Source organism: Carcharodon carcharias, chromosome 10, assembly GCF_017639515.1.
Source record: "Carcharodon carcharias isolate sCarCar2 chromosome 10, sCarCar2.pri, whole genome shotgun sequence".
In the NCBI taxonomy this organism is placed as follows: Eukaryota; Metazoa; Chordata; class Chondrichthyes; order Lamniformes; family Lamnidae; genus Carcharodon; species Carcharodon carcharias.
In genome coordinates, this window is record NC_054476.1 from 37856011 (window position 1) to 37877956 (window position 21946).

Below are 21946 nucleotides of genomic sequence, written 5' to 3' on the forward strand. Positions count from 1 at the left end.
CTTCTAATGTAACTAATCATGGGTAAATTTAGTGGGTAAAGTCACTAGGAATTATTTTAGTGACATAATATTCTGGTGGCAAAAAATTTTGCAACACTACCTGTCTAGAGTATTTTCAATGAAATCTCTAAAAGTTTGCATTTGGGAACTTTTTATTTGAGTATTCTCAAAAACATTAAGTAGCAAGTGAGCTGAAATTTTTCTCCAATCAACAAAAGTCTGTACATATACTAAACACCGCTAGGCTCTGAAAATTTAGCTTCAGTCTCTGTTTGTGGTTTATTTTTGTTAATTTCCTCAGAATGGGCTAACAGACTTCAATTGAGAAACATTGTGTGTCTGTGTGTGTTTTCTACTAAAAGAAAATGGTACTTTTTCCTCAATGTTATTGCTTCTCTGCTGTTGTTTGCTGCAAATTGCAATTCAAGCAGCGCAAGCTATCTCCCCAGCATCCACCCAGCCATCTACAAGAGGCAGCAGACAGGCAGTTTAGGAATTCACACCTGCTACCATCTGGCCCACAATTAAATCCTCGTTACTGGTGCTGCCAGGCTCCTGCCAATTTTACTGTTATAAGTCAGATGATAACGTGAAGTAACTAAACACAGCTCCTGCCTTTATTTTTGGCCCAGATCTTCCGGTCTCCAGACAGTCAGAGATCAGAGGTACTCCTAAAGATAGGCATGGGACCCATAGGAAGTCCCGAAGTAAGTACATTCCCAGTACTTAATGTGAGAAATTTAAACTTCCGCTTGCTGGTTATACCCTGCCTGGATTGCTCTGTGATTTGCTTTGATTTTTACGTGGATTTACTGAGTTTTTCATAGCAGGTATAAAACCAGCGAAACTCTTAAGTAAATCAGCTGTCGTATCAAAGCACTTCAGAACCCACAGAAATGTTTACCCACCCGGATGATGCTCACCCCTCCCCCCTCTTCCCCCTCCCCCCTCTTCCCCCCCTTCCCCCTTCTTCCTCGCTCCCCTCTCCTCTTCCTCTCCCCCTCCTCTCCCTCCCCTCTTCCTCTTCCCCCTCATAGTGCCGTAAAAAGGGAACGTGGCTTCACTTCTTGACAATCCTGCTCTTCACTGGAGGGACACGAGGAGCAGCTATGCTGCACATTTCTCAGCAGGTTTGGGTCGCAAATCCGGATGAGATATTTGCAGCTCCAGTCTGAAGTGAATGGAGGGGAGTGACAATCCGATGGTGATTGCCACTCCAAGGAAGATTCAGCCTAATATGGAATGTTGCTGACTCAAATTATTTTGTATTCACTCATGGGATGTGGGAATCACTGGCTAGGACAGCATTTGTTGCCCATCCCCAACTGCCCTTGTTCAGAGGGCATTTAAAAGTCAACCACATTGCTATGGGTCTAGAGTCACATGTAGGCCAGATCAGGTAAGGACAGTAGATTTCCTTCCCTAAAGGACATTAGTGAATCAGATGGGTTTTTTATGACAATCAACAATGGTTTCATGGTCATTATTAGCCTTTTAATTCCAGATTTTTTAAAATTGAATTCAAATTCCCCATCTGTCGTGATGGGATTCAAACCCGGGTCCCTAAAGCATTACCCTGGGTCTCTAGATTACCAGTGCAGCAACAATACAACTAGCCATTGCCTCCCCTTAATTGATATAGACCTAAACTTGCGAGTTTTTCTGTAAAACTTTCCTTACAGTTTTAACTAAGGCTCACCAAAAGTCTAAGCTATCGTGGGAGTGAGCCAAGGTTAAAGTACATTTGTACATCTGGGTCATTTCTCGGATGTTTTACTTAGCTTGTAATTGTTACAAGGTGGCCGTGCACAAGGCTCAAGCTTGTGTAATGATGATTGACATACTGGGGGAGATTTTCTGTTCCAGTGCTCCCAATACCTGCCAGGAGCCCATATTGTGAAATTTGACAGCCCTCCATTGATTTTCTTGAAATTATTGGTTGAAAAGCCACAGGATAGGTTGTATCATTTCCAAATCTGTGGAAGCAGAAAACCTCCCTTCTGTAGTTTTCGGTAGTTTTATAGAAGTGTGCTGATGATTATCAGTAGCTTGCTTGCAATCTAGGAAACAATTGGTATATGGTAAATTTGGCCCAGTCTGAAGTAGAGCAGCTGGAAATACAGAATAAATTCCAGCTCCAGTTGAATTTTAAGTTATTAGTGTCAGGATGAGTGCAGCTCCAACGCTACTCAAAAAGCTCCAGGTCAACACCATCCAGGTCAAAGTAGCCCACTTGATCAGCAGCTGATCCACTACCTTAAACATTCACTCCCTCCACCACCAGTGGTGCACAGTGGCTGCAGTGTGTACCACCATACAAGCTGCACTGCAGCAACTTGCCTAGACTCTTTCGACAGCACCTTCAAAACCCACTACTTCTACCACCTAGAAGAACAAGTTGCAGCAGACGCATGGGAGCACCACCAACTGTAAATTCCCCTCCAAGCCACACACTATCTTGATTTGGAACTAGATCATCATTCCTTCATTGTCATTGAGTCAAAAACCCAGAACTCCCTCCCAAACTGCCTGTGGGTTTACCTGCACCACAAGGCGTGCAGGGGTTCAGGAAGGTATCTCATCACTACCTTCTTAGACAATTAGATGGGCAACAAAGACTTTCCTTGCTAGTGATATGCACATCCCGTGAAAGAATAAAAAACAGAAAAATTAATATGCGCTATGTGTTTCAATACTAAGGATTTTATTTGGAACTGTCAAAAATCTTACTTCTAGTCCACATCACATTCCAACTAATCCAATTTCCCATCATAATTGATATCATAAATGATCACCTCTCCTCAGTTACTGCCCCTCTCATTTTCAAAACTGTCATCATCACCCCTTCTTCCAAATCCCACTCTTAACTCCCTTGTCCTCACCAAATACACCCCATCTCCAACCTTCCATTTCCTTTCCAAGGCCAAAATTTTTGGCTAGGCGAGCGTGGGACGGGGCCCACTCGCCGAGGCTATCACCGCACGTCATTTAGATTTGCAGTTCAGCGGGCGCCCAGCCGAGTCGACTGTGTGCCCGCTGAACTGTCAAAGGTCTATTAAGGCCATTTAAATATCGATTAAAGTTATTAACAGAGCTGTCCGTTCAACCTCAAGGTTGGCGGGCAGGCGAAGAGCCCAGGCAGCCTTCACGTTTTTCATGGAATTCTATCCATGGGCGGGATGAGGTTTCATAAAGGGTTTATAAATTAAATAAATTTTTTCATTAATGTTCCTTGACATATCCCAGCTCACTGTCACATGACGGGACATGTCTTAAAATATTTTCTTTTCTTTATTTAACTTTTTAAACCTTAAACTAATCTCCTTGAGGCACCTCTGTAAAATGGCAGCACGGACCCAATTGGGGGCGCCAATCAGGTTTGCGCTCGCCCCCACACAACCCCCCCACCCCCTCCCCGATGGGGAGGAAAATTCTCCCCAAGATTCTCGAATAGATTGTTGTCCCCCCAGGCCCATACCTTTCACTGCCATTGTTTGATGTTTATTTTCATAGTACCATTGTACAATTCAACACAGAAGGAAGCTATTTGGCCCATTGTGCCTGTTCTGTCTCTGTGAAAGAGCTATCTGATTAGTTCTACTCCCCTGCACTTCCCCCATAACCCTGCAAATTTTTCCCTTCAATTACTTATCCAGCATATGAGTTTTAAAAAGATCTTAGATTAATAGATACATGGTACCCCATAAATTATTGAGATGTCGTGTGGTACTACAGATAAGAAATAACTTTATATATTTAGAACCATATAATTTCCCCAATGTCTCAAAATACACATCATCTAAAGAATTACTTTTGAAGACACAAAAATGCAAGATTCCTACAAACAGCACATGAGATGAATGGCTAGTTATTTGTTTTGTGTGGTGATGGCCTAGCGCCAGAGAAAGCATTTCAATCAAATTCAAATTTGACTGCTCTGTACAGATAATCCAGGGCTAACCTCAGGATTGTTCCTTTCCTTCACTATATTTAATACAGAACAAAAAGAGAGGGCCCTGGTGTGAAATCTTATCCTAAACGCAGCAGTTATGCACTCCTCCAGTAATGCAATTGAATCTTATTGCCATTCAAGAAAGATGGGAGAGAGAAAACAGAGAAATACAGGCCTGTTAGCCTGACATTGTCATCAGGAAAGTGCTAGAATCTACTACTAAGGAAGTCTTAGCAACGCACTTAGAAAATCATACAAAGTCAACATAGTTTTAATGAAAGGACAACAAAATCAAAAATGCCTGGGAAAACTCAGGAGGTCTGACAGCATCTGCGGAGAGGGATACAGTTGACGTTTCAAGTCCGTATGACCCTTCATCAGAACTAAGACATATAGAAGTGAGATGAAATATAAGCTAGTAGAAGGGGGTGGGACAGGAGAGCGTGATAGGGGGCCAGTGATAGGTAAGGCCAAGAACAGACTGCCAAACACGTCATAGATAAAAGGACAAAGGGGTGTTGACGGTGGTGATATTATCTAAAAGATGTGCTAATGGGGATATTAAGAGAAGCAAGCTAGTGGCAGATGGCCCGAGTGCGAGTGGGCTGGGGGGGAAGGACTCAAAATGGGCTAAAACGTGGAGATGAAACAATAGATCGAAATAAATTTAAAAATAGGAGAGAAGAGAAAAAAATAGCTGTAATAAATAAATAAACTATTGGAAAAAGGGGAGTCGGAAAGGGGTTGGGGATGGAGGAGAGAGTTCATGATCTGAAATTGTTGAACTCAATATTGAATCCGGAAGGCTATAGAGTGCCTAGTCAGAAGATGAGATGCTTTTCCACCAGTTTGCGTTAAGCTTCACTGGAACATTGCAGCAGGCCAAGGACAGACATGTGGGCGTGAGAGCAGGATGGTGTGTTGAAATGGCAAGCGACAGGGAGGTCTGGGTCATGCTTGCGGACAGACCAAAGGTGTTCCGCAAAGCGGTCACCCAGTCTGCGTTTGGTCTCTCCAACGTGGAGGAGACCACATTGGGAGCAAAGAATGCAGTAGACTAAATTGAGGGAAGTGCAAGTGAAATGCTGCTTCACTTGAAAGGAGTGTTTGGGCCCTTGGACGGTGAGGAGGGGGGAAGTAAAGGGACAGGTGTTGCACCTTCTGCGGTTGCATGGGGAGGTGTAGGGGGTGATGGAGGAGTGGACCAGGGTGTCCTGGGGGGAACAATCCCTGTGGAAAGCCGCCAGGGGGGGTGTTGAAGGGAAGGTGTGTTTGGTAGTTGCATCATGCTGGACTTGGTGGAAATGGCGGAGGATGATCCTATGAACACGGAGGCTAGTGGGGTGATAAGTGAGGACAGGGTGGACCCTATCATGGTTCTGGGAGGGAGAGGAGGTGTGAGGGTGGATGCGGGGGAGATGGGCCGGACACGGTTGAGGGCCCTGTCAACCACCGTGGGTGGAAAACCTCGGTTAAGGAAGTCATGTCAGAGAAACTGTTTTGGAAAGTGGCATCATCAGAACAGATGCGATGGAGGTGAAGGCACTGAGAGAATAGGATGGAGTCCTTACAGGAAGCAGGGTGTGAGGAGCTGTAGTCGAGGTAGCTGTGGAAGTCGGTAGTCTTGTAATGAATATTGATGGACAGTCTATCATCAGAAATTGAGATAGAGAGGTCAAGGAAGGGAAGGGAAGTGACAGTGATGGACCACGTGAAAATGATGGAGGGGTGGAAATTGGAAGCAAAATTAATAAATTTTTCCAGATCCAGACGAGAGCATGAAGCAGCACCGAAGCAGTCATCAATGTACCGGAGAAAGAGTTGTGGGAGGGGGCCTGAGTAGGACTGGAACAAGGAATATTCCACATACCCCATAAAGAGACAGGCATAACTGGGGTCCATGCGGGTACCCATAGCCACACTTTTTATTTGGAGGAAGTGAGATGAGTTTAAGGAGAAATTGTTCAGTGAGAGAACAAGTTCAACCAGACAGAGGAGAGTGGTGGCGGATGGGGATTGTTCGGGCCTCTGTTTGAGGAAGAAGCGGAGAGCCCTCAGACCATCCCGGTGGGGGATGGAGGGGTAGAGGGATTGGACATCCATGGTGAAGAGGAGGTGGTTGGGCCAGGGAACTGGAAATTGTTGATATGATGTAGGGCATGAAAGGAATCGCGGATGTAGGTGGGAAGAGACTGGACAAGGGGAGAGAGAAGGGAGTCAAGATAGCAAGAAATGAGTTCCATGGGGCAGGAACAGGCTGACATGAACGGTCTGCCAGGACCGTCCTGTTTGTGGATTTTGGGTAGGAGATAGAAACGGGCTGTCCGAGGTTGGGAGACTATGAGGTTGGAAGCTGTGGAGGGAAGATCTCCAGAGGAGATGAGGTCAGTGACAGTCCTGGAAACAATGGCTTGATGTTCAGTGGTGGGGTCACTGTCCAGGGGAGGTAGGAGGAAGTGTCTGCGAGTTGACGCTCAGCCTCTGCGAGGTAGAGGTCAGTGCACCAGACAGCAACAGAGAGTTTGATGACAAAGTCAGGGTTGGACCTGAGAGAACGGAGTGCGGCAAGTTCAGAAAGAGACAGGTTAGAGTGGGTGAGAGGAGCAGAGAAATTGAGACGACTGATGTCACGCCGACAGTTCTCAATGAAAAGATCAAGAGCAGGTAAAAATCCAGAGGGAGGGGTCCAGGTGGAGGGAAAATATTGGAGGCGGGTAAAAGGATCCGTTGAATGGGGAGAGGACTCCTGCCCAAAGAAGTGAGCTCGGAGACGAAGACGGCAGAAGAAGAGTTCAGCATCGTGACGAGCCCAAAGTTCATTGAGGTGAGGACATAAGGGTATGAAACTGTGTCCTTTGCTGAGCACTCAACATTCAGCATCAGAGAGGGGAAGGTTAGAGGGTATGGTGAATACACGGCCGGGGCTGGGATTGGAAGATGGGACGGGGACAGAGGGACGGGCAGGGTTGGAGGGTCCTGGATGGGCGTTGGTGTCGATGAGTTGTTGGAGCTTGCATTCCTTTGCATCTGAAAGAAAGAGACAAAGTTTCTTGTTGAGGCGTCAGATGAGACAAAGAATAAAATGAAATTTGGGGCAAGGACAGCTTAGAAATATGGTGTGTCGGTGCTGCTGGAGGGAGAGGTCGAGTGTGTTCATATGGCGGCGCATGGCACTGAGCGTGGATCTCAGGATGCGATAAGAACAGCAGTCCGAGAAGCGCTGTATGTCCCGGAGATACCTGTAGTCCTGGGTGGGTTCGAAACATGAGGGGTGGAACTTCAGTTGGAATCCATGTAGGGTAAGTCAGAGATGGAGACAGTCACTGAGGAATCCATCCCATTCTCTCAGTTCCTTCGCCTCCGTCGCATCTGTTCTGATGATGCCACTTTCAAAAACAGTTCCTCTGACATGTCTTCCTTCTTCCTTAACCGAGGTTTTCCACCCACGGTGGTTGACAGGGCCCTCAACCGTGTCCGGCCCATCTCCCAGGCATCCGCCCTCATACCTTTCTCTCCCTCCCAGAACCATGATAGGGTCCCCCTTGTCCTCACTTATCACCCCACCAGCCTCCACATTCAAAGGATCATCCTCCACCATTTCCGCCAACTCCAGCATGATGCCACCACCAAACACATCTTCCCTTCACACCCCCCACCCCCTCCGGTGGCATTCCACAGGGATCGTTCCCTCCTGGACACTCTGGTCCACTCCTCCATCACCCTCTACACCTTAACCCCCTCCCACGGCACCTTCCCATGCAACCGCAGAAGGTGCAGCACCTGCCCCTTTACTTCCCCTCTCCTCACCGTCCAAGGGCCCAAACACTCCTTTCAAGTGAAGCAGCATTTCACTTGCACTTCCCACAATTTAGTCTACTGCATTTGTTGCTCCCAATGCGGTTTCCTCTACATTGGAGAGACCAACCGCAGACTGGGTGACCGCTTTGCGGAACACCTTCGGTATGTCCGCAAGCATGATCCAGACCTCCCTGTCGCTTGCCACTTCAACACTCCACCCTGCTCTCATGCCCACATGTCCATCCTTGGCCTGTTGCATTGTTCCAGTGAAGCTCAACGCAAACTGGTGGAACAGCACCTCATCTTCCAACTAGGCACTTTATAGCCTTCTGGACTGAATATTGAGTTCAATAATTTTAGATCATTAATTCTCTCCTCCATCCCCACCTCCTTTCCGATCCTCCTTTTTTTCCCCCAATAATTTATATAGATTTTTCTTTTCCCACCTATTTCCATTATTTTTAAATGTATTTCCATCCATTGTTTTATCTCTACCTTTTAGCCTATTTCAATCCCTTCCCTTCACCCCACCCCACCCCCACTAGGGCTATCTGTACCTTGCTTGTCCTGCTTTCTACCCTTAATTAGCACATTCCTTAGATAATATCACCACCTTCAACACCTCTTTGTCCTTTTGTCTATGACATCTTTTGGCTATCTCCACCTATCACTGGCCCTCTATCCAGCTCTACCTGTCCCACCCCCCCGCCCCTTAAATCAGCTTATATTTCACCTCTTTTTGATTTTTCCTTAGTTCTGTTGAAGAGTCATACGGACTCGAAACATTAACTGTGTTCCTCTCCGCAGATGCTGCCAGACCTGCTGAGTTTTTCCAGGTATTTTTATTTTTGTTTTGGATTTCCAGCATCCGTAGTTTTTTGCTTTTAACTGAGGAATGAAATATGGCTGTGAAAGCGAGTTTTAGTAAACACCTTGTCAAACACCAGGAAAGAAGTGGAAAGCAATGAAGATGAACAGGGCAAAAGAGATAGGTGGAAATCCTGTCGGAGAGAAGAGCAATACTTCTTCAAGGTAGATATTCCTTGAAGAGAGGTGGCAGTCAAACTAAACACTAAGATAAAAGCAAAATACTGTGGATGCTGGAAATCTAGAACAAAAACAAAAATACCTGGAAAAACTCAGCAGGTCTGACAACATCTGCGGAGATCGTGTTTGACAAATTTATTAAGAGTTTTCTGAGGATGTAGTTAGTAGGGTAGATAAAGTGGGGGGCAATCGATGTAGGCATTCGATAAGGTACCACAAAAAGTTTAATACACAAGATAAGCGCTCATGGAATTGGGAGTGATATATTATGGATAGAGGATTGGTTAACGGACAGGAAGCAGAGAGTAGAGATAAATGGAGCATTTTCAAGCTGGCAGGCTGTGCCTAGCGGAGTGCTGCTGGAGCCTCAGCTATTTACAATCTATGTTAATAACTTAGACAAAGAGAGAGATTGCTGACATTAGAAAGCTAGATGGAATTGCAAGCTGTGATGAAGATGCAAAGAGGCTGCAAAGAGATATAGCAGGTTAAGTCAATGGGCAACTAGTTGGCAGGTGGAGTATAATGTGGGGAAGTATGAGATTATTCACTTTTTTAAAAAGGGGCGAAACTTATAAATGTTGATGTTTAGAGAGACTTGGGTGCACTCGTACAATGAACACGAGAAGTTAGCATGCAGATGCAGCAAGCAATTAGGAAAACAAATGACATGTTGGCCTTTATTGCCAGGGGACTGGAGTTCAAGAATAAAGAAGCATACAACTCCTAACTGAACGACACCACAGGTTCAATAAGTGTCCCATTATATGCTGTTTTGAAAAAACGAATAAACAAATATAAACCAATTAACTAATTGAAAGCCCCTTAAAGTGGCACTGTAACAAAGAGCAAAACTTTCAAAGGAAACAACACTTGCAAAATTTAACAAGTTAAATTAAAATATTATTTCCAGGACTGATGATGCACCCCTGTAGCACCCACCAGTTCTGGAAGGCCTCTAGCATACCGGTGGAAACTGTGTGCACTCTCGCCAGGGAGACCTGGGCGTGAACGCAACCACGGAAGAGGGACAGGCAATCAGACCTATAAATGCCATGTTGGCCAGGCCCAGGAGCAGGCTTACAAGGAGTTCCACTGCACAGGGGCCTGGGAATCCATGAGCTATCTTAACCTTTTATTGCATGGGACTGCTGCATGCAATACCCTCCACGCCAAATCCCCGATGGTTAAGAGGAGGACTCCTGCATAAGGAGCCCTCCACTGGGGGTCCCCACCGACTATGGACACTAGGACGGAACACCATGGCTGTCCGGTTAGTTGATAAGGGTGTGGAAGTGAAGAGTGTGCAACAGCAGCCCTTGTGTACAGGAAACCCCTCAGGTGTCCCTTTTTACCCTTTTAAATAAAAAATAAATCAATAAAATAATTAATAAAGTGACAGCCCCTAAAAAGGGCAGTCTAACAAAGGACAAAAACTTTAAAAGAAACTTATCTAATTAAATTAAAATATTGTTCCCTGGGCTGACAATGTACTCTAGCCCTGCGGCGCCTGTGGTAGGCCTCAAGCTTGCTGATGGACACCGCATGCTCCATCTCCAGGGACACCTGGGCGCAAACATAGCCGCAGAATGGGGCAGACAGTCGGGTCTAACAACCCCCTCCACGGCCCACTGCCTGGACCTGTTAATGGCCACTTTGGCCAAGCCCAGAAGCAGACCGATGAGGAGGTCCTCTGAGCTGCCCACACCCCCTCTGCACTGGGTGACCAAACGTCAGGAGTGTGGGACAAGGGAGACCAGAATTTGAGGAGCAGCCGCTTCAAATAATTAAAAAAGGGGCTGCAACCTTGCACAATCTATAAAGATGTGGAACATGGACTCCTCAAGGTCACAGAAAAGACAGGTGACCTGGGAGTTCGTGAACCATCTTAACCTTTTATTGCACGGGGCTACTGCATGCAATACCCTCTATGCCAAATCCCTGATGGTAAAGGGAAGGGCTCCCGTGTAGAGAATCCTTCAACTGTGGGCCCCTGCCACCTCCAGACAGGATGGAACACCACAGCATGTCGGAATGGTTGACAAGGGCGAGGAAGTGAACGGTGTGCAGCAGGAGCCCGAACAGGAAGCCCCTCAAGTGTCTCTTTATACTCTTTGGAGGAAATCAAATAAACAAATAATCAAATTAACAGATTAAATTAAAGTGATCGCCCCTTAAAGGGGCACTGTAACAAAAGGCTAAATCCTAATGGAAACTTATCAAATCAAAACAAAATGTCATTTTGTTGGGTGAGGAAGCACTCTAGCCACTCTCTAGCGGTGCCCACCAGTCACGGAAGGCCTCAGTTGTGCCAGTGGACACCACGTGCTCCCTCTCTAAGGACACCCGACACTGAACATAGCCACAGAAGAAGTGCAGACTATCAGGGCGGACGACCCCCTCAACCACCCATTGCCTGTACCTGATGATGGCCAGCTTGGCCAGTCCCAGGAGCAGGCTTACAAGGAGATTCTCCACCCTGCCCTCCACTTTCCACACTGGTTGGCCAAAGATCAGGAGCATGGGGCTGAAGTGCAACCAAAACTTAAGGAGTAAACCCTTAGGGAAACTAAAAATGGGGTGCAAACAACCAGACCTATATACTAAGATAAAAGCAAAATACTGCAGATGCTGGAAATCTGAAACAAAAACAGAAGAGTCATAAGGACTCAAATCGTTAACTTTTTTTTTTTCTCCACAGATGCTGTTAGATCTGCTGAGTTTTTCCAGCATTTTCTGTTTTTGTTTCACACCTATATACTCATGGTACATGGACTCCTCGAAGCCACAGAAAAAACAGACGGCCTGGGAGTCCATGAACCACCATACCTACGGTTATAAGGGACTGCTGCATGCAGCACCCTCCATGCCAGATTCCCAATGGTAAAGGGGAGGACTCCCAAATAGAGAGCCCTCCACCGAGGGCCTCCACCACCTCTGGACAGCAGGACGGGATGCTATGGCATGTCCAGATGGTTGATGATGGCAAGGAAGTGAAGGGTGTGCAGCAGCAGTCCATACAGGAAACCCCCCCCAAACGTCCCTTTATATGTGCTCAAGTAAAACCCCGATCAATGCCCTCTATCTGCATATAAATTGATGTACAATTAACACTTCCTGCACTGCCATCTCTATCTAACCTAGTTTATCCATTAAATTTACTCAAGTTTTATGTAATTAATTCATTTGGTTTATTTTTAGCTTTTTAACAATAATACATTTAGCTAGTTTAAATTAACTTAGTGTTTATTAATTAACATTAACAAAAATATAAATTAATAAATTTATTAACTTAATATATTAATTATTAGCTTCTGTATTTATATGGAGTGATCAGTTTTTTGCTGCATACTGAATACCAAGTGAAGATCAGTAACTAGCTATTCCCTTGTGAACAATAAAACCTTTTCCTCCTTATCACAGCTGGCAATAAAAGCCAATGCTATCAGAATGGTCAGATTAATGACTCAGGAAAGGTCAGTCACTGAAATAGTACAAACCTTCATTTGAATCACAATTCTATGACAATTCATTTATAAAGGAATTAAGAAACAACAGATATAGCAAATATCTGAAAACAGCTGAGCCAGGAAAATACAAAGGTTGCATTTCTGTTTTAGATCAAGCTGGCCATGGTATGATAGTATAGTGGTTATGTATGAAAACAGAAAATGCTGGAAATATTCTGCAGCCCTGGCAGTATCTGTAGTAAGAGAAACAGCGTTAATGTTTCAGATCATCAGCCCTTTGCCAGAATTGTTATGATTGTGTTACTGAACTAGTAATCCAGAGGGCTGGACCAATGATCCAAAAACATGAGTTAAAATCCCACTACAGCAGCTGGGATTGTTTTTATTCACTCATGGGTCATGGGTGTCACTGGCCAGGCCAGCATTTATTGCCCATAGCTAATTCCCTTGAGAATATAATGATGAGCTACTGTCTTGTACTGTTGCAGTCCATACGAATTATTATTTTTTGCAGTGGTTTTGACTCTTAACTGCCTTTGAAATGGCATAGCAAACCACTTAGATGTACCAAACCTACAGCAAAGTATAAAATAAAAACTGGATGGACTAACCAGCATCAACCTAGGCGCAGGTTTCAAACACAACTAAGATGCACTCAATCTGGGGACATATGCCAGAATTCGGAGAGGTGTCCCACAGATGAGTCAAGCAACAGGCTAACAGAGTCATACTCACAGAATCATACCTTGCAGCAAATGTCCCAGATTTCTTCATCATTAACCTTGGGTATGTCCTGTTCCACTGGCAGGACAGACCCACCAGTGGTTGCAATACAGTTGTATACTTCTAGAGGGAGCTGCGCTAAAACATTGACCCTGCATTCTCAACATTGACCCTGGACTCTGAATTCTCAAGGCATCAAGTCAAAAATGGACAAGGAAATCTCCAGCTGATTGCCATATGTCATGCTCTTTCAGCTGATAAATCAGTACTCCTTCATATTGAAGAAGACTTCATACTTGGAAGAAGCACTGAGGGCAGCAAGGACACAGAATGTACTCTTGAGTGTGGAACTCCACAAAGTGGCTTGGTGGCACCACTACTGGCATTGTTGCCAGACTGTACTTGTGACAGGTGGTTAGAACACCAGCATGAGGAAAAAAGTTACCTGACCTTGTCCTCACCAATCTACCTGTTGGAGATGTATCTATTTATGACAGTTTGGTAGGGCTGATAACTGCACAGCAGGCACCAAGTGCCCTCTTCACACTAACAACACCATCTGTCATATTTTGTGGCACTATCACCATGTTAAATGGGATTGATTCATAACAAATCCAACACTTCAAAACTGGGCATCCATGAGGTGCTGTGGACCATCATAAGCAGCAAATTTGAATTCCATGATAATCTGTAATCTCATGGTCCAACATATCCTTCACTATACCATTACTATCAAACCAATCCTGGTTCAATGAGAAGTATAAAAGAGCATCTGCTCTGCAGTCCTCCCAGTTGAAAATGGTGGTGGACAATTAAACAACTAATGTGAGGAGATTGCCCTGAGAAAGCTGCCTGTGGTATATAAATAACTGCAGATCTGCATGTTATTTAGCAGCTGTATTTAGTAGAAGTAAAATATTACATGATGTTTCCATGAAACATAGAAAATAGGAGCAGGAATAGGCCATTTGGCTGTTCAAGCCTGCTCTGCCATTCATTATGATCATAGTTGATCATCCAACTCAATAGCCTGCTCTCGCTTTCTCCCCATATCCTTTGATCCCTTTCACCCCAAGAGCTAAATTTAACTCCTTCTTGAAAACATACAATGTTTTGGCCTCAACTACTTTCTGTGGTAGCGAATTCCACAGGCTCACCATTCTCTGGGTGAAGAAATTTCTCCTCATCTCAGTCCTAAATGGTCTACCCCATATCCTCAGACTATGACCCCTGGTTCTGGACTCCCCCACATCGGGAACATCTTCCCTCCATCCACCCTGTCTAGTCCTGTTTGAATTTTATAGGTTTCTATGAGATCCCCCCTCATTCTTCTGAACTCCAGTGAATATAATCCTAACCGACTCAATCTCTCCTCATATGTCAGTCCTGCCATCCCAGGAATCAGTAGGGTAAACCTTCGCTGCGCTCCCTCTATAGCAAGTACATCCTTCCTCAGATAAGGAGACCAAAACTGCACACAATATTCCAGCTGTGGTCCCACCAAGGCCCTGCATAATTGCAGCAAGACATCCCTGTTCCTGTACTCAGATCCTCTCGCCATGAAGGCCAACATACCATTACCTTCTTTACCACCTGTTGCACCTGCATGCGTACCTTCAGCGACTTGGTGTACAAGGACACCCAGGTCCCGTTGCACATTCCCCTCTCTCAATTTATAGTCATTCAATAATAACCTGCCTCCTTGTTTTTGCTACCAAAGTGGATAACCTCACATTTATCCACATTATACTGCATTTGCCCATTCAGCTTGTCCAAATCACACTGAAGCATCTCTGCATCCTCCTCACAGCTCACCCTCCCACCCAGTTATTCAAATGAGAAATTATCTAGGATTTTTTGTGCACTATCAGTTTCAGAAACATCTTGCTATACCTTAATGTCCATTATTGTAGTAATTATAGTTTTGATAAACCTCGTTTGTAGCTTTGAGAATAATCCTGTGTTGTAAGATCACATGATCTGTGTAAATCAATAAGTTAGCGCGAGGAACCTCCAGTAGGGAGCTTTTCTTTAGTTATAGAGTTAGATGCCCACATGTAGCTGCTGCTACTGTCTTGTAAATAAAGTTCAATGTTTCCACCAACAAATGTTGCCTAGAAAATCAATTCTATAACAAATGGGTGAAAAGGATGGGATACGAACCCACGAGTGCACAGCACAGTGGATTAGTAGGCCTCGTTAAGCGACATTTTCAACCCAAGCCCTCAGTCACAATGCAGGGTTCAGGTTCAATTCACGGAATAGAACTCCGGGGGAGACCATTGGAGACTAAGTGGCGAAATTAAAACAACTAACAAACTTTTGCGATTTTGGTGAAACCCTGAATGATATGCTGAGGGATCATTTGGTCTGAGTGTGCAAGAGGATGCTAGTCAGTGAAGGTTGCTGGCTGAAGTGGATCTTGATTTGAAGAGTGTTAGAAATAGCGCTTGTGATAGAAAGCGCTGTAAGGGATTCACAAGCAATTCAAGCTGCGCAAAATGGCACTGTTTTCCTAGTTGGGTGGGAACGGCCAGCCAAAAGTGGCGTGAAAAGTCGGGGCTCTGCCGCAAAGCGGGAAACAGCCCTCGCTTACCGAAACTTTAGAGGAAACAGCTTAGCAGCAAATTCGAAAACTAATTTTTACCGACATGGAAAAATCATGCTCCTAACAATTGGCAATTTAAGAAGGTGGAGTGTTACTTTTGTCACAAAATAGGGCACATATTGAAACATTGTAAAGCGAGATTAAAACAGGTTTCTAGGCAACAAATGAAGTCCAATGAAATATATAGCGTGGAAGAGCTAGAAACAACCAATTACGACATTTATTCCCTATTCAACATGAAAGTTGGGAAAACAGAGCCAATTACTGTCACATTTCAAGTGTCTGGTAAACCCTTAAAAATGGAAGTAGACACTGGTGCTTCTACTACTGTGGTAGAATAATACACTTTCAGATATTTAAATAAAGGTGCTCAACAATTAAATTTGGAACAAACTTCTGCCAAGTTGTAAACGTACACAGGTGAAGAAATCCGGGTAAAAGGGATCACCAGAGTACCTGTTTATTATAGACACCAAACAGCACAGCTACCAGTGATGGTGGTAGAAGGAGAAAGACCAAATCTTCTAGGTCATGATTGGTTGAAAGAGATTAAATTAAACTGGTCATAAATCTTCCAGCTGCGAGCAGGAGAACTGCGAGAGCTGCTAAAAAGATATGACACTGTCTTCAAGGATGAACTGGAAAAAATCAAAGGCCTACAGGGCAAGATTTGCATGGACCCAGAAGCAACTCCTCGCTTCTTGAAAGCAAGACTGATGCCACACGCCCTGAGAGAGAAGGTTGACGCTGAGTTGAATCGGCTAGAAAGGCTGGGTGCCATAAAAGTGGTTCAGTTCTCAGAGTGGGCGGCACGTTTAGACCCGGTCCTAAAACTGGATCAGACCATCTGGATCTGTGGGGACTATAAACTAATGGTCAACAAACTACACAGGAGGGACAATGTATACAAAGCTTGACACGAGTCACGCATATCAGCTGGAACTGGATGATGCCTCCTGAGAATTTATGACCATAAACACCTACATAGGGTTATATCAGTAAACATGCCTGCCCTTCAGTGTTTCTTCAGCCTGTGCCATTTTTCAAATGACGATGGAGAGCTTGCTACAAGGACTACCTCAAGTTGTGGTCTACCTGGATGATGATTCATGGAAACTGAACACTTGGCTAATCTAGAGGAAGTCCTGAAATGATTTTAGAAGCAGGAGTATGCCTAAAGGATAAGTGCACTTTTCAGGCAAATGAAGTGATTTATGTGGGCTACTGGGTAGATGCTCAAGATGGCCCTGTTGAAGAGAAGAGAGGCACCTGCACCTAAGAACGTCTCTGAACTTAATCATTTTTAGGGATGGTAAATTATTATGGCTGATTTCTACCAAATTTATCAATGGTTCTAGCCCTGCCAAATTCACTAAAGAAAAACCAACATTGGGTTTGGAAGTCACCCCAAGAAGAAACCTTCAGGAAAATAAAACAGCTCTTGCGCTCTTCAAATTTGTTAGCGCATTACGATCCGACAAAGGAATTGGTGCTAACCTGTGATGCGTCCCCCTATGGAGCAGGAGCGGTGCTATCTCACAAGATGGACAACGGTACAGAGAGGCCAATAAGCTATGTATCCAGGACACTTACCACAGGTGGAAAAGGATATTTTCAATCAAAAAGGAAGGCCTGCTGGTTATTTTTGGTGTAAAAAATATTCCACCAAAATGTGCATGGGCGACACTTCACAATCATATCAGACCACAAACCACTTTTGGGTCTGTTTAGTGAGGAAAAGGCTATCCCTCCCATAGCTTCTGTGCGAATTCAAAGATGGGCCCTAATTTTAGAGGCATATGAATACACATTTGAGCGTAGACCAAGGATTCATATAACCAATGCCGATGCCCTAAGTCACCTTCCTTTGCAAGAGAACAATGACCATGCCCCAATTCCCAAAGAGCTTGTATTAATGATGAATTTCCTGGATTCCTCACCAGTCTGTGCCAGACAAATAACGAAACTGGACAAATCGTGATCCAGCCCTGTCTTAAGTGAGAGACCAAGTGTTACATGGATGGTCCCAGGAACCAGCCTCTGATGAATTGAAGCCATTTTTCAGCCGAAGACACAAAATGAACACTCAAAATGGTATCCTATTATGGGGTGCACAAGTAGTATTGCTTCACAAGGAAGGGAATTGCTCTTAGAAGAGTTACACAGTGGCCATCTGGGAATCTCAAGAATGAAGATGATAGCACGAAGTTATCTTTGGTGGCTGGGAATGGACGATGATATTGAGAAGGCGGTTAAACACTGTGCGCGATGCCAACAGCTACAAAAGTTGCAGGTGGCAGCCCCATTACACCCATGGGAGTGGCCTGTAGACCCTGGGTGAGATTGCACATAGATTACATCGGACCTTTTCTTGGAACCATGTTTCTACTGATTATAGATGCTCATTACAAACGGCTAGACGTTTATGAGGTTATGTCGCCAATGTCAGCGCTACTATAGAAAAACCAAACAAAAGCTTTCCTATCCATGGGTTGCCAAAATAATCGTCCTAGATAATGGTGCTGCATTTACGAATGCTGAATTTCAAAGATTTGTCAGCCGAAATGGTATCAACCATGTGAAGACCGCACCATACCATCTGTCATCGAATGGACTGGCAGAAAGAGCAGTACAGACTTTTAAGGTGGAACGAAAAAGCTAACAGGTGAGTCATTGGAAACTAAATTTGTTTATTTCTTATTTCACTACAGAACAACCCCCCACATTACAACAGGTGCAACACCTGCAAAGTTACTGATGAGATGCCGTTTTGAAACAAGACTAAGTCTGATACTTCCCAATTTGGAGGGGAAGGTGGAGAAAAGCAAAGGGAACCAAAAAGCAACTCATGATGTACAAAATCATGAGCAACAATTTACTGTTGGAAAAGCAGTATATGTTAGGAATTTCAGTGGAGGACCAAATTGGTTACCTGGTAAAGTAAGCTCTGTGATCGAACCATTGTCATACCATGTGAAAGTGGAGGGCCGGATCACCTGTCAGCATGTGGATCATTTAAGAAGAAGAGAGACACCCCAACAAAATTATGTTCCATCTGTAACCACTGCTGAACCTGTGGTTCCTGTTGAAGTTGCACAACCAAGGATAGACATGCCCGATGTCTCTGTTGGAGTGAAAGACACTGAATTGTATGTGCCTAATGAGGTACCTGATGTTAATGTGGTTCCAGAGAATGTGGTTCAAAAAAATCGGAAGTTGTGGAGCTGCAGCATTCCACACAGATCAGGAAACCACCCAGAAGACTGAACTTGTAATTTCATGAGATAAAAACAAAAAACTGCGGATGCTGGAAATCCAAAACAAAAACAGAATTACCTGGAAAAACTCAGCAGGTCTGGCAGCATCGGCGGAGAAGAAAAGAGTTGACGTTTCGAGTCCTCATGACCCTTCAACAGAATTAGGTGAATCCTAGGAAGGGGTGAAATATAAGCTGGTTTAAGGTGGGGGGGGAGAGAAGTGGAGGGGGTGGTGTGGTTGTAGGGACAAACAAGCAGTTATAGAAGCAGATCATCAAAAGATGTCACAGACAACAGAACAAAAGAACACATAGGTGTCGAAGTTGGTGATATTATCTAAACGAATGTGCTAATTAAGAATGGATGGTAGGGCACTCAAGGTACAGCTCTAGTGGGGGTGGGGGGAAGCATAAAAGATTTTAAAATATTTAAAAATAATGGAAATAGGTGGGAAAAAGAAAAATCTATATAATTTATTGGAAAAAAAACAAAAGGAAGGGGGAAGAAACAGAAAGGGGGTGGGGATGGAGGAGGGAGGTCAAGACCTAAAGTTGTTGAATTCAATATTCAGTCCGGAAGGCTGTAAAGTGCCTAGTCGGAAGATGAGGTGTTGTTCCTCCAGTTTGCGTTAGGCTTCACTGGAACAATGCAGCAAGCCAAGGACAGACATGTGGGCAAGAGAGCAGGGTGGAGTGTTGAAATGGCAAGCGACAGGGAGGTTTGGGTCATTCTTGCGGACCGGACTGAATATTGAATTCAACAACTTTAGGTCTTGACCTCCCTCCTCCATCCCCACCCCCTTTCTGTTTCTTCCCCCTTCCTTTTGTTTTTTTCCAATAAATTATATAGATTTTTCTTTTTCCCACCTATTTCCATTATTTTTAAATATTTTAAAATCTTTTATGCTCCCCCCACCCCCACCCCCACTAGAGCTGTACCTTGAGTGCCCTACCATCCATTCTTAATTAGCACATTCGTTTAGATAATATCACCAACTTCGACACCTATGTGTTCTTTTGTTCTGTTGTCTGTGACATCTTTTGATGATCTGCTTCTATAACTGCTTGTTTGTCCCTACAAGCACACCACCCCCCTCCACTTCTCTCCCCCCCCCCTACCTTAAACCAGCTTATATTTCACCCCTACCTGGGATTCACCTAGTTCTGTCGAAGGGTCATGAGGACTCGAAACGTCAACTCTTTTCTTCTCCACCGATGCTGCCAGACCTGCTGTGTTTTTCCAGGTAATTCTGTTTTTGTTTTGTAATTTCATGACCTGTGTAAATATTGTAATGTCATGAGATAAATATCCTTATAAATACAAAATGTACAGAAAAGTTAAAGGGGGTGGAATGTAGTAATTATAGTTTTGATAAGCATAGGACAGTAGCTTTAAGAATAATCCTGTGTTGTAAGATCACATGATCTGTGTAAACCAATGAGTTAGCAGCGTGGGGAACCTCTAGTAGGGAGTTCTTCTTTAGTTATAGAGTTAAATGCACACATGTAGCTGCTGCTGTCTTGTAAATAAAGTTCAATGTTTCCACCAAGAAAAGTTGCCTGGAAAATCAACTCTATAACAAACATAACCAGAGGGCAAATGTGTCTTGTTTCACACTCTGTTGCTTATCTGATCTGAGCATCACTAACTGGAGATTGCAGTAACTCTCTACTTGGAAGTGGTGGTGGGGGAAAGAGAATCATTGTAGGCAAAGGGAGCAAAGTCATACCTGGAAACACCTATTGCCTCCTGTTAGCCAATTACAATGAAGACAAGCAGGCTATCCACTCAACCTGTAGCAGTAGACATGTCAACTCCAGCCAAATCGAGCAAAGGCAATTTATACAAAGAAAAGTTCATAACATAATTCCAATGGAGTGAAAGGTTGATGTTTTATATTGGCTAATATGTGGCCCAGAATCTCATCTGTCGAGAAGTAAATTGATGCTAAACAATTTCATCTTCAAATTTTGTTATTTTCTCAACAAATGGGGATAGATCTATACATTGAAAAATCACATTTTAGTATTTCAGTCTTCAGCTGTCATTCCTAGGCCCTGGAACTCTGCCTTTAACCTCTTTTCACCTCTCATTATCTTTCAAGTGTCTCCTCAAAGCTACCTCTAGCCATATATTCAGATTTTACTCTCAAATTCTTGTGCTGCTTCTGCTTAGCATCCATCTTTGCATTTCTGAAATGGTTGACATGCTTTACTACATCAGAGAGAGTACTGCTCAATTACAGAAACATTTTTGCAGCCAAATAGAAACCATTGTTGAATCCTGTGCACTAACTAAATAATCTGGGGCCATGCACTTTGCCTGCTGTTGTTAACAGTGTTCAAAGATGATTTCAGTTCCATTCTGGCGTTAATTTGCTATCCAATTGGCGGTATGCCTTCAAATGCCTAGGCCCTAATTTCTGGAATTCCCTCCCTAAACCTCTTCACCTTTATCTCCTCTTTTAAGATGCTCCTGAAAACCAACCATTGACCAAGATTTTGGTAAACTGCCCTAATATCTCGTTTCGTGTCTCAGTGTCAAAATTTGTCCGATAACTCTTCTGTGAAATGGCAAGAACCATTTTACTATGTTAAAGGGATTATGTAAATGAAAATTGTTGTATCTGTGCTGTTATGCAAATGCGTGTTGGGTTTTCCTTAGAGTCAGAAACTATATGCTGTTGTGGTATGCATGCAGATGGTTCTGATCCTTCGAGGGCAGATCATTTTATGTTTTGAACGGCAGAAATGGCAAGAGAATGGGAGGGGTATACAACAAGCGAATACTCCTTCAATTTGGTTATTGCCAAGGCAACTTTTATTCAAATACAAAGGCTTAAGCCCCCGTCCACAAAGCCTATGCACAGGACCAACAATTTAATTTTCTGAAATTTAACATCAGAAGATCATATTGGTCTAGGGATTGAGTTCAGCTTAGTTTCATACAGACTGGGGGAATTGAATACAACAATTAAGAAACTCCACAGCCAGGTCCTCTGGTGCACTTCTGCAAAGTTACATCAGTGCAGTAGGATTATCCCAGAGGAATTTTCTGGTCAGCATCTTGCTGGCTTGTACTGGCTAAGTAC

The 21946-nt window shown here is 44.0% G+C and overlaps 1 protein-coding gene across 7 annotated transcripts in view; it reads left to right on the forward strand.

The window, feature by feature from the left end:
- The window catches only part of lrrc56 (leucine rich repeat containing 56), a 165955-nt gene that overhangs the window by 105073 nt on the left and 38936 nt on the right, over positions 1-21946 (forward strand). The window lies entirely within an intron of this gene.